The following is a 12,204-nucleotide window of genomic DNA, read 5'->3' as shown; positions in this document are numbered from 1 at the left end:
CAAAATCAATGCAAAAAGTGAAAGATTTCCTACAGGTACAACCTCCACATTTCAGTAGAAATTGGCCTTCCAAAAATTGGTCCTTTCCAGCCACGGACAGACCCCAAAGAGGTAGATACAGGCGCCCGAGGGGCAGAGGGCAATCTCAAGGATCATTTAGAGGCAGACAATGGCAAGCACCTACACAAAGAGGTGGTGAGGATAGTTCACAGCCATTCAGAAAGCAGACCCAATGTCTTTCCCCTTTGCATGCCAAGCAAGGCTCAAATGGCAGCACCTTTAGGCAGAAAACTGGCATTATTTTTGAAAAATTGGCATATTGTCACAAAAGACAAATGGATCCTGGACATTATAGACAGAGGCTACAGATTTCACTTTCACACCCTTCCAAAAATGAGAGGCATGCCAAACCTGCCACACAATCAAAGAGCAGAGGCACAAAAACAAATTTCAGATCTCATGGACATGAAAGCTATTCAAAAGGTACCTGCACAAGAACAGGGTCAAGGTTTTTACTCCAGACTATTCCTGGTACCAAGGAAGGGAAAAGATCAGAGACCTATTTTGGACCTATCCATCCTAAACACATTTTTACTCGTGCCAAAATTCAAGATGCTCACATTACAGCAGCTTCTTCCCATGCTGGGCAAGGAGTCTTGGCTGGTAACATTGGACCTCAAGGAGGCATACCTGCATGTCCCAATCAGACAAGATTGCAGAAGATACCTCAGATTTCTTGCAGGTTCAACCCATTATCAATTCTCTGCATTGCCCTTTGTCTTATCTGCTGTGCCCAGAGTGTTCACGAAATGCCTGGCATCAGTAAATGCCTACTGCAGACTTCAATGGATACAAATATACCCATATTTGCCTGATCCAAGCGGACAGCAAGCACATACTTCTGAAACATCTGGCTTTTGTAATAATGTTGTTGAATTCTCTGGGATACACAGTCAACAAAAAGAAATCAAGGCTAATACCCTCTCAAACAATAATTTTCCTGGGTGCCACCTTGGACACAAACACCTAGATGGCCTACCTCATGCCAGAGAAACGGGCAACTAACTCAATACTTCAGAAAACTAGCAAATTTCACCAGGCTGACTGCAAGGAAAATCCTGCAGGCTCTGGGATTCATGCCATCTTGCATCCTACTAATCCCATGTGCAAAGCTGCATATGAGGAAACTTCAATGGTACCTGAAAAACCTATGGTCTCAACACAGCCACAGTTTGGAAACAATAATACCACTGATTCCATGTCTTCAAAAGGAATTTCTGTGGTGGGCTCAAGCATGCCAAAGAAACACAGGTCTCCCATTCTGCAAGCCTCAAGCAAATCAAGTCATCACAACAGACGCCTCGGACTACGCCTGGGGGGCGCACATGACAAATCGGTGCCTTCAGGGCAAATGGTCCCAAAAAGAAAAGCACCTACACATCAATCAAAAGGAAATGCTAGCAGCCCCTGACTACCGACGACACTTCATTGGCGGTGTCTACTGTGCCCGAGGTCGCAGGCTCTTCGGCCCACACCCCGACTACAGATACCGAAGCCACTCTTGGTAGTGAAACTCAGAGTTTAGACAGGTCTGCCTCCTCTCAAGGTGTCTTCAGGCCTTCCTCTTCTGTTTCCATCAAGGCTTTCACTAAGTCTAAAGCAGCCATGCATACTAAAAGACAAGCTCCACAGGGCCCTTCTCAAGGCCCCATGCCTAAAAAGCAGATGCTCAAAATGCCTGAGGATTTGATTACTCTTATCAGGGGTTCTCAACCCCCCCCCCCGGACAAAAGGCCCAGAGTGGCGGAAGAATCCCCCTCCTCGGACCAGGCCTCCATTGTTTCAGAACATTCTGATGACCAGGAACATTCATACTCCCCTTTTGAAGATTCTGGTGCAGAGGAATCCATTCCCTCTGTCTCCCCCCCTGAGGATTACTCTTTTGGGGAAACCTTGCATACCTTGAGGGAACACTTCCACTGGGAAGGCCAAGAGTACTCAGACTCCAAGAAAAGGCTTAGGGATTTTCTCTTGCTCCCTCAGCACAGGCCTCTGGCTATACCTCCTGTCTTAGACATTCTAGATGATGTGTATTCGGAGGCCTGCCTTAACCCAGACTCTTTACCTCCAGCCCCAGTCAAGCCTGACGGGTATTACCGGGTTCCTGACTCACACCAATTCCTATACAAAAGCCATGCGGCTGACCCAGAAATTCTCACAGGGCCCCAAGGGAATTAAGGCCTCCACTGCTAAAAATCCATTACCTTCAAAGAGAGATTTCAGAGCTTTAGAAAGGTGGGGGAAAAAGGTATACACCTCGGCCACCTTAACCATGAGGGCATTAAACTGTCAGTTCCATATGTTAAAGTACCAACAGTTTCTGTTATCACAGTTGAGAAGCAAAATGTCACAACCTGAACAACCAGACTTGAAGGAGTTGCAGGATTTGATACATAGTGCAGAACAAGTGGGTAAACATACCTTGCAATGTGGTTTTGATGCTTTAGAGGCCTCATGTAGAGCTGCTGTTACAGGGTCAGTCATACGTAGACATGCCTGGCTCAGAGCAAACCTTACCAGATCATGTCAAAGCTAAATTACTAGATGCCCCTCTGCAAAAAGATGTATTGTTTGGTGTTAAAGCTGAGGAGGTATTAAAGAAAATGGAGGAAAAGGCAAAATCAATGCAAACAGTGAAAGATTTCCTACAGGTACAACCTCCACGTTTCAGTAGAAATTGGCCTTCCAAAAATTGGTCCTTTCCAGCCACGGACAGACCCCAAAGAGGTAGATACAGGTGCCCGAGGGGCAGAGGGCAATCTCAAGGATCATTTAGAGGCAGACAATGGCAAGCACCTACACAAAGAGGTGGTGAGGATAGTTCACAGCCATTCAGAAAGCAGACCCAATGACTTTCCCCTTTGCATGCCAAGCAAGGCTCAAATGGCAGCACCTTTAGGTGGAAAACTGGCATTATTTTCAAAAAATTGGCATATTGTCACAAAAGACAAATGGATCCTGGACATTATAGACAGAGGCTACAGATTCCACTTTCACACCCTTCCAAAAATGAGAGGCATGCCAAACCTGCCACACAATCAAAGGGCAGAGGCACAAAAACAAATTTCAGATCTCATGGACATGAAAGCTATTCAAGAGGTACCTGCACAAGAACAGGGTCAAGGTTTTTACTCCAGACTATTCCTGGTACCAAGGAAGGGAAAAGATCGGAGACCTATTTTGGACCTATCCATCCTAAACACATTTTTACTCGTGCCAAAATTCAAGATGCTCACATTACAGCAGCTTCTTCCCATGCTGGGCAAGGAGTCTTGGCTGGTAACATTGGACCTCAAGGAGGCATACCTGCATGTCCCAATCAGACAAGATTGCAGAAGATACCTCAGATTTCTTGCAGGTTCAACCCATTATCAATTCTCTGCATTGCCCTTTGTCTTATCTGCTGCGCCCAGAGTGTTCACGAAATGCCTGGCATCAGTAAATGCCTACTGCAGTCTTCAATGGATACAAATATACCCATATTTGGACGACTGCCTGATCCAAGCGGACAGCAAGCACATACTTCTGAAACATCTGGCTTTTGTAATAATGTTGTTGAATTCTCTGGGATACACAGTCAACAAAAAGAAATCAAGGCTAATACCCTCTCAAACAATAATTTTCCTGGGTGCCACCTTGGACACAAACACCTAGATGGCCTACCTCACGCCAGAGAAATGGGCTACTAACTCAATACTTCAGAAAACTAGCAAATTTCACCAGGCTGACTGCAAGGAAAATCCTGTAGGCTCTGGGATTCATGCCATCTTGCATCCTACTAATCCCATGTGCAAAGCTGCATATGAGGAAACTTCAATGGTACCTGAAAAACCTATGGTCTCAACACAGCCACAGTTTGGAAACAATAATACCACTGATTCCATGTCTTCAAAAGGAATTTCTGTGGTGGGCTCAAGCATGCCAAAGAAACACAGGTCTCCCATTCTGCAAGCCTCAAGCAAATCAAGTCATCACAACAGACGCCTCGGACTACGCCTGGGGGGCGCACATGACAAATCAGTGCCTTCAGGGCAAATGGTTCCAAAAAGTAAAGCACCTACACATCAATCAAAAGGAAATGCTAGCAGTAATAAATGATATTATAGCTTTCAAAAACCTTCTGCATCCAGGTCAGCTATTGATAAGGACAGACAACACCACAGTAATGTGGTACATAAACAAACAGGGAGGAACCCATTCATACCCCGTATGCAGGCTGGCCATGTCTCTTTGGAACATGGCTCTGGAATTGCAAATCGAACTTCAAGCACTGTACTTGCTAGGCAAGGAAAACACGCTGGCAGACAACCTAAGCAGAAATATGACAGATCCACACGAATGGAAATTGCATCCTCAAGTTTTTACAGTGATAATCCAAGCATGGGGAAGGCCAGACATAGATCTCTTTGCCTCCCACAGAAATCACCAATTGGCAACATTCTGCTCAAGGACCTTTCATCCACAGGCCTGGAGAGTGGACGCACTCTTTCATTTGGACAAAATGACAGTTTATGCCTTTCCACCTCTTCCTCTGCTGCCCAAAGTTCTATTAAAAACAAGAGCAGACAGACCAAAGATGATTCTCATTGCTCCAGACTGGCCAAGACAACACTGGTACCCACTCCGGAGGAGCCTGATGCATTCCCCACCATGGATCCTACCTCTAATGCCTCTTCTGACTCAGCACAACTTCAAAACTCTTCACAGTCAGCTGAAAACACTCAATCTGGCCGCATGGAAGATTCCTTAACTTCACAACAGACCCTACTCTCCAAGGAGGTGCAGGATGTCATTTTGGAGGCCAGAAGGCCTTCTACTAGAAAAGCTTACTCCGCAAAATGGAAACAGTTTTGTGCCTGGAATGAGAAAAAGGGTCAGAATCCTGGAATACTGAATTTACCTCAAATATTACTGTACCTAGCTGAGATGCTAAGCAGTGGACTTTCATTCTCCTCCATCAAAATCTATGCCTCAGCCATTTCTGCAGAATACAACACTGATCCCCCTTTATTCTCTCACCCCCTCTTAAGACAGTTCCTCAGAGGGGCTAAGAATATAAAACCCCCAAGGAAACAACCAGTGCCAGCTTGGGACCTCAATTTCATTCTAGAAAAACTGACCTTGCCTCCTTTTGAGCCAGCTGCCTCAACAGAACTGCAATATTTGTCCTGGAAAACAGCCTTCCTTCTGGCTATCACCTCAGCTCGCAGGGTATCGGAACTACAAGCCCTCATGGCTGTGCAGCCTTTCATCATTTTCCATCAGGACAGAGTTTCCTTACGAACCAATCCGTCCTTTATGCCAAAGGTAGTATCCAGGGTAGCTTTGATTCAGGCTATCCACTTACCTACAGAATACAACACTGAACCCCCTTTATTCTCTCACCCCCTCTTAAGACAGTTCCTCAGAGGGGCTAAGAATATAAAACCCCCAAGGAAACAACCAGTGCCTGCTTGGGACCTCAATTTCATTCTAGAAAAACTGACCTTGCCTCCTTTTGAGCCAGCTGCCTCAACAGAACTGCAATATTTGTCCTGGAAAACAGCCTTCCTTCTGGCTATCACCTCAGCTCGCAGGGTATCGGAACTACAAGCCCTCATGGCTGTGCAGCCTTTCATCATTTTCCATCGGGACAGAGTTTCCTTACGAACCAATCCGTCCTTTATGCCAAAGGTAGTATCCAGGGTAGCTTTGAGTCAGGCTATCCACTTACCTACATTTTACCCTAATCCTCAAAACAAAGGGGAGAGACTACTACATCCCTTGGACATCCACAGACAGCTGCGTTATTGTTTGGACAGAACAAAGCCTTTCAGAAAATCAGAGCAACTCTGTGTCCTATACTACAGGAGCTCAAGGGAAGCCAATTTCCAAACAGACAATCTCAAAATGGATAGCCCACTGCATACGCTTTTGTTACTCTTTTCATGGTAAAACTGTACCTGCAGGCATCAGATCTCACTCCACAAGGGCCACAGCTACCTCTGCAGCTTTCCTCAGGGGGGTTCCTACCAAAGATATTTTGGAAGCAGCCACTTGGAGTTCTGTACATACCTTCTCCAAGCACCATCACCTACCGTTATACTCCAAATTTAGAGCAGGCTTTGCCACTGCAGTCTTGCAGGGCATCCTGGCTCCTCCTAGTTCCACCTAGTGCCTACCACCCCTTTTTTAGCTTTGGGATTCTACCCATCTGTTATGACTGCAGCTGTATGCACGATGAACATAGTACAGTTTTGTACCTACCATAAATGTAGATGTTCGAGTGCTAATACAGCTGCAGTCCAGGTTTCCCTCCCTCCTTCCCCTCTTGGGGCAGGCCTAATGGCTAACACCTCCTCATACAACCTGATTGGGGTATTCTTTTATGGTGTATTTGCTTGCAACTACTGTTTTTTGATTATATTGTATTGCATTATTACATAAATTTATGTATTGCCTTCCGTCTGGGGGAACCTAACATCTGGGGCAAGAAAAACTGAAGAAATTGGCGTCTGCTGGTTCTTTTATACCCCTGTCACACTGACGTCAGGGAGGAAGCGACGACAACCGACGCCGGACCTAGACTTTGGAATTCGGCCGACCGAGGACCCGCCTGACGGCAGGAGAACCCATCTGTTATGACTGCAGCTGTATTATCACTCGAACATCTACATTTATGGTAGGTACAAAACTGTACTTTTTTTTGGCTGCATACTCAAAACCTTCCTAAAGCTGTTAGAGCTGAAAATTTGACATCTCCATTACATAGAAAAGTAGCATTTGGACTATCTGCTGCAGAGAGGTTCTTAAGAGGTGTGATGACAGAGGCAGGCTGATTCAGGGGAATTTCTCAGATTTTTTTAGCCTTGCTTCTCCACATTTGGCAATAGGTTTAATTCTACTTCTACAACCTTCTGTGAAGAGAAAAAATAAAGAGACACAGGAAGCTAATGGCAAACGGACTTTAAAAAAATGATAGTATGGAGATTTCAAGAATAAACGAGACACTACCCAGACTAAAGGATAGTTTAACAAGTTTAAATAACTATCTTTAAAATTCTTCCCCACCTTCCCATCCTGGTGTACTTTTAATCCTTTTTGAAAATCTGAAACTCTATTTCTATCGTTGGCAGCCAGTAGTTTAAGACAAATGGGTTCTGAAAGTGATTTGTTACAGATGCATTTGGCATTGGGGATTATCTCCCTCTCTTCCAGGCAATGCACTTAATCAAAGTTTTGTTTCCCGTCGTATCATTCAGCACCTGCAGACCTCAGCTAGGAGAAGGATTTTGTTTAAGAATGTTTCTGGTGCCAGATTCATGAAGACTAGTTTTGGATCTTTCCTTTCTAAACCATTTTGTTTTAGTGTCCAAGTTCAGTGTTATCTCTTCAGAGTTGTTAAATTTTGTTCCCCATTTGCGTTTTCTAATGACCTTAGATTTAAAGGATGCTTATCACATTCTTATACCTCCAGATTTCAAACATTTCTTAAGGTTTTCTGTACCTGGATCATACTTTCAGTTCTCTGCATTATTCTTTAGACTATCCACTGCTCCATGGGTATTTGAAGTGTCCAGTTCCAGTGATAACGTAACCTAGACTGCACGGTATTCACATTTTTCATACTTAGATGACTTGCTTATTTTTGAAGGGTCTTTCTCAGTGTCATGAATTTCTCACTTCAGTGAGAGATTTCCTATTTAGACTGTGGTTCAAGGAGAACATTCAAAAGTCTTGTTCAACTCCTTCTGTTGGGATTGTTTTCCTGGGGTGTTTCCTAGATACCTCAGTTCAAAGATATTTTTCCATAGGAAAAAAATTATATCTGTATCTAGGTCTTTTTCTGAGTTTTCCACTCAGACTACTGTCTCAGCAAGAGTATTCCTCAGGCTTCTAAGGTCTTATGACTATGATTCTCATGATTCCTTTGGCAAGACTCCCCATGAGAAAAATTCAGTGGTACCTAAAATCTTATCTCGACATCAACATCTCCTGACATTCCAGATTCCAATTTTGGGGTTTGTGAGAAGGGTAATTCTTTTGTGGAGTGACCAATGTTATCAGAATCCAGGTCTTCCATTTTTCCTTTCATTTCCAGCACAGTCCGTAACAGATGCACCAGGCTTTGCTTATGTCTATGGAGATAAAAGTGCAGGGTCTTTGGAACAGAAAAGACAGACCAAAACACATGAACGTAAAAGCGATGTTGACACTTTTAAATGTTCCCATCACTCTGTCATCTATGATCTCCAGGACTGTTGCAAGTGTTTAGTGACAACACCACAGTGATGTGGTACATAAACAAGCGGGGGAACCAGATCCTACCCTCTGGGCAGACTTGCTGTGGTAGCCTGGAATATAGATTTTCATCAGTCTCTCTTTAAATCTTATACTCGGAGCAAAATTTTGTGGCCGATAAGCTGAGCAAGCCCATGACAGACCCTCATGAATGGAAAATAAATCAAGGGGGGTGGGGTCTGTGGGAAACACTTCAGATAGATCCTTTTGCCTCCAATCACATCAGTCAGTTGGCAAAGTTCTAGTCCAGGACTCCATGATAGAAGGCCTGGAAAACAGATTTTTGTTTTTCTTTTCCTTGGACAGGAATGTTAATTTATGTTTTTCCACCCTTTCCACTAATATCCAGGGCCCTTCTAAAGATTCAGAAGGGCTTTAATGGTAATTTTGGTGACTCCCTTCTGACCTAGGCAACAGTGATTCGCCATGGGTAATTATCACAAACTTCCTCACAGTTTGGATCTATTCATACAAGACAAAGGGACTTTGATACATCCCAGCTTCAAACAACTGCACTAACTGCCTTGATAATATAATCTTAATACCGTTTAGGCACCTATTTTCTGAAAATGTGCAGCAGAGGAGACAAGAAAACCTGCTACTAAAAATCAAATGTTAGTAAGTAGAAAATATTTTATGGCTGGTTCCAAGACAAGATAAGAACAAGGACCCATTCTGGGCTAGTGCATCTCTGATTTTACATTTTTTGTGCAAGTTAATATCTTCTGGGCTGTCTTACTCCTCCATCAGCATGCAATTGTTATCCATCTCAGCATATCTGCCCATAGGCCTCCCTCTTTTAATGTCATCTTATGTGAAAATGTTTTTGAAAAGGGTTATTGTACACCAAGCTTCCTAGGAAAGAGGTGTCTCTTCTTTGGGATCTTAATTTTGTCTTAAAAAATTAACTACTGCTGCATTTGAACCAGTTCATTGGGCTGATGTGAAGTTTTTAACATAGAAAACAGCATTCCTGATTGTTCTGACTTCTGCAAGAAGAATATCTGAGTTGCAAAGCCCTTATGGTGAGCCAACCCTATCTCATTTTCCACAAAAATAGGGTTTCCTTAAGAAATAATCCTTCATTTATACCTAAAGTGGTATATGACATTCATTTGAGCCAAGCTATCCCTCTCCCTGTCTTATTTCCAGAATTTAGGAACAAGGGAGAAAGGATACTCCATACCTTGGATGTCTACAGACAGCTTAGGTTCTTTCTTGGCAGAACTCAGTCTTTTAGGAATTCTGATCAGTTGCTCATTTCTTGTGATAGTAAGAATAAATGACACCTAGAGACAAAGCAGACTATTTACACATGGTTGTCTCATACTATTACCTTTTATTATATCTACCACAACAAGGCAATTCTAGGCCGGGTCAAAGCTCATTCTACCAAGGGCTTGGCTTTATCTGTGGCTTTCTGGAAAGAGTTATGCTCTAGAAGTATTCTAGAAGCACTAACTTGGTCCTCTGTACATACTTTTACAAAATACTAGAAACTAAATTCTTTCTCCGGGTCTATGACAGGCTTTGCTAGGACCATTCTACAGGGGTTCCTGGATCTTCATCTTTCCTCCTTTCAGTCAATTTAAGCTATGGTAATCTGCCCTTATAGCTAAGGCAGTGATCAGTATGATGAACATACATAATACAGTTGTATAAGTAAACTTACCATAATGTTACATATTCAAATGATAGCCACCCACCCTGCGTCCATCCCCTTATTTTTGTATGTTTTTGTTGCCATTGTGCGAACTTCTATTTTTAGTTTTCTAGTATGAAAACTCTGAAGGGCTTGGCACCCAAACTGCTCTTTCTTCATCTCAGTTCTAGCTAACTAATAGTTTTGGTTCGTGGAAGGTGCCCTTGATGCTTTGGAAGCTAGTAGTCTGTTAAATCCTTAGCAGGATATAAGCCATGTAGCTAAGGCTACTGCAGCAGTGATCATTCAAACATCTACTGTTATGGTAAGTTTACTTACACAGTTGTACTGTGCTTCTTGTGGGTACAGACTGCTCTAGACTAGTTTTTCATGCTTGTGAGCTCTGAACCAAATAACATCCAAGGAGTTGATCTCATCTCACACTAGTACTTAGAAAGATATGCAGTTCCTGATCTCGTCATTGTCATCTTTTGGGAAAGAGTATAGGCAAGAGAAATAAAAGGCTACATTTAGGAGTGTAGCATGACTTGAGTGTAGGACTTCTGAGTTCTCTACTTCATTTGTGTGTAGTGGGATCAAAAGACTTAAGACAAAATGTCTCATTGTAACTTAGTGACCCCTTATGCCCTCTGGGAGAAAATTCATGAGTGCCCCTGGTGCGACTGATCGATACTTAATATAAATGTAATGGTAAAGGAGTTTCCCCCCGATTTTCTGTCATATTTAACTTAGTACATTTGTGAGAGCACTAAAGCTTGTTCAGTTTGAAGCAGTTTATAGATGTAATCAAGTCCCTGTTTCCTTTGATTGTTCCAAAAGAGGTTTAAGTGAAATAGCAAGAATATTTATTTGCATTGTGTCATAGTTTTCAGTAGACAGTGCCTTGGTGAAAAAGAACCAACATTTGGCACCAAACAGAAAAAGAATCTGCAGATTAACTGGGCTTCCTTATTTGGTTATTTTGCCTTGGTTTGCTTTGGAAGCATAATCACTCAGTAAATTTAACAAATAGGCCTACTATTCCCTTCCCCATTCTGGGAGGTATGTGAATGAAAAGACAGGCATTCAATATCTCTGTTACTTGAAATTAAGCTATGAGTGGCAAATTGTCTGGAGAATGGCCCAGCCATTCATGAATGAATTTGGGCATTCTCATTATATGTGATATCTTCATTGCCAGCCACGGTCATGCACAGCCTGTGAATGACAACAGCACATGCCTAGGATCACCACATTGTAGTCATGCAGCCATGCAAGGATCAGGAATGTAGTCTAAATGTAACATGGAATAATATAACAGCAAAAGGTGAGCAAAAGAGACAGAGAAGTGGCTTTTCTCAGCTGATGTAGCAGGGCAGCAGGTCACTGAATGTTTGTCTTTATTCAAGGAGACATACAAGTAACATTCAAGGAGTTCCTAGATAAGCAAGAGTGTGGACATAGTGTTTCTCTGGTTCTACATTATTTGTGTGAGTGGATATATGTTGGCTAGAACTTGACTGTCAAGCTTCAGTAGCCCATGAGATGAGAATAATGAAGTACACTACATTACAATTTATATTTCAGTTATGGCTAATCTTTTTTCATAATCACTTATATTGCTACATGGACAATACTTGTGTTTATAATACTTTATATGGCTTCTAGAAATTTGGTTGCACTTCTCTTCCTTTTAAGCTAAAACAAGTTCTAGTATTTCCATTTCTGTGAAGTAAAAAAGATAAAGCCTTTACTACAACCAAGATGACCTGAGTTTGAATAACAACTCTGTTGCAGGAAAAGCCGGGCAGGGGAGGGTGGGAAAGAGTGGCCACTGATGGCATGCCCAGTCTGTGGTGGGGAGGTGGTTTCAGCTGGCTGATCACAGCCACATGTGTGTGAGTCTTGCATGGCATTAAAAACAATGAGGATCAGGTATGTGGGCCTAGACTTAGAGACTGTTATGGTATCCCTCATTAGAGTATGGGTGGAAACAGGAACATAAGTTGTGAAGGTAACAGATTCCCCATGTTGATGTTCGGGGCTTAATAGAAATGCGCTTATTGCCAACATACCAGTAAGGGCAAAAAAAACACCTTCATGGTGCATGGATGATGACCCCTCTTGTTGACTCCCTTCTCCATGCTGGGTTACCCAATAGAGAATGGATGAACGGATTCAAGACTGGTAGGGGAGGCTTAACAGTAAGCTGGTATGCAAGT

The 12,204-nt window shown here is 42.9% G+C and overlaps 1 protein-coding gene across 1 annotated transcript in view; it reads left to right on the top strand.

The window, feature by feature from the left end:
- LOC122817011 overlaps positions 1-12,204 on the top strand; it is a 480,838-nt gene that overhangs the window by 99,971 nt on the left and 368,663 nt on the right. The window lies entirely within an intron of this gene.

The sequence above is a fragment of the Protopterus annectens genome, chromosome 12.part0 (assembly GCF_019279795.1).
Source record: "Protopterus annectens isolate FY-2018-M chromosome 12.part0, PAN1.0, whole genome shotgun sequence".
NCBI classification, from domain to species: Eukaryota; Metazoa; Chordata; order Ceratodontiformes; family Protopteridae; genus Protopterus; species Protopterus annectens.
The sequence above is the reverse complement of the archived record's forward strand: the minus strand, read 5'-3'. Positions and strand labels throughout refer to the sequence as shown.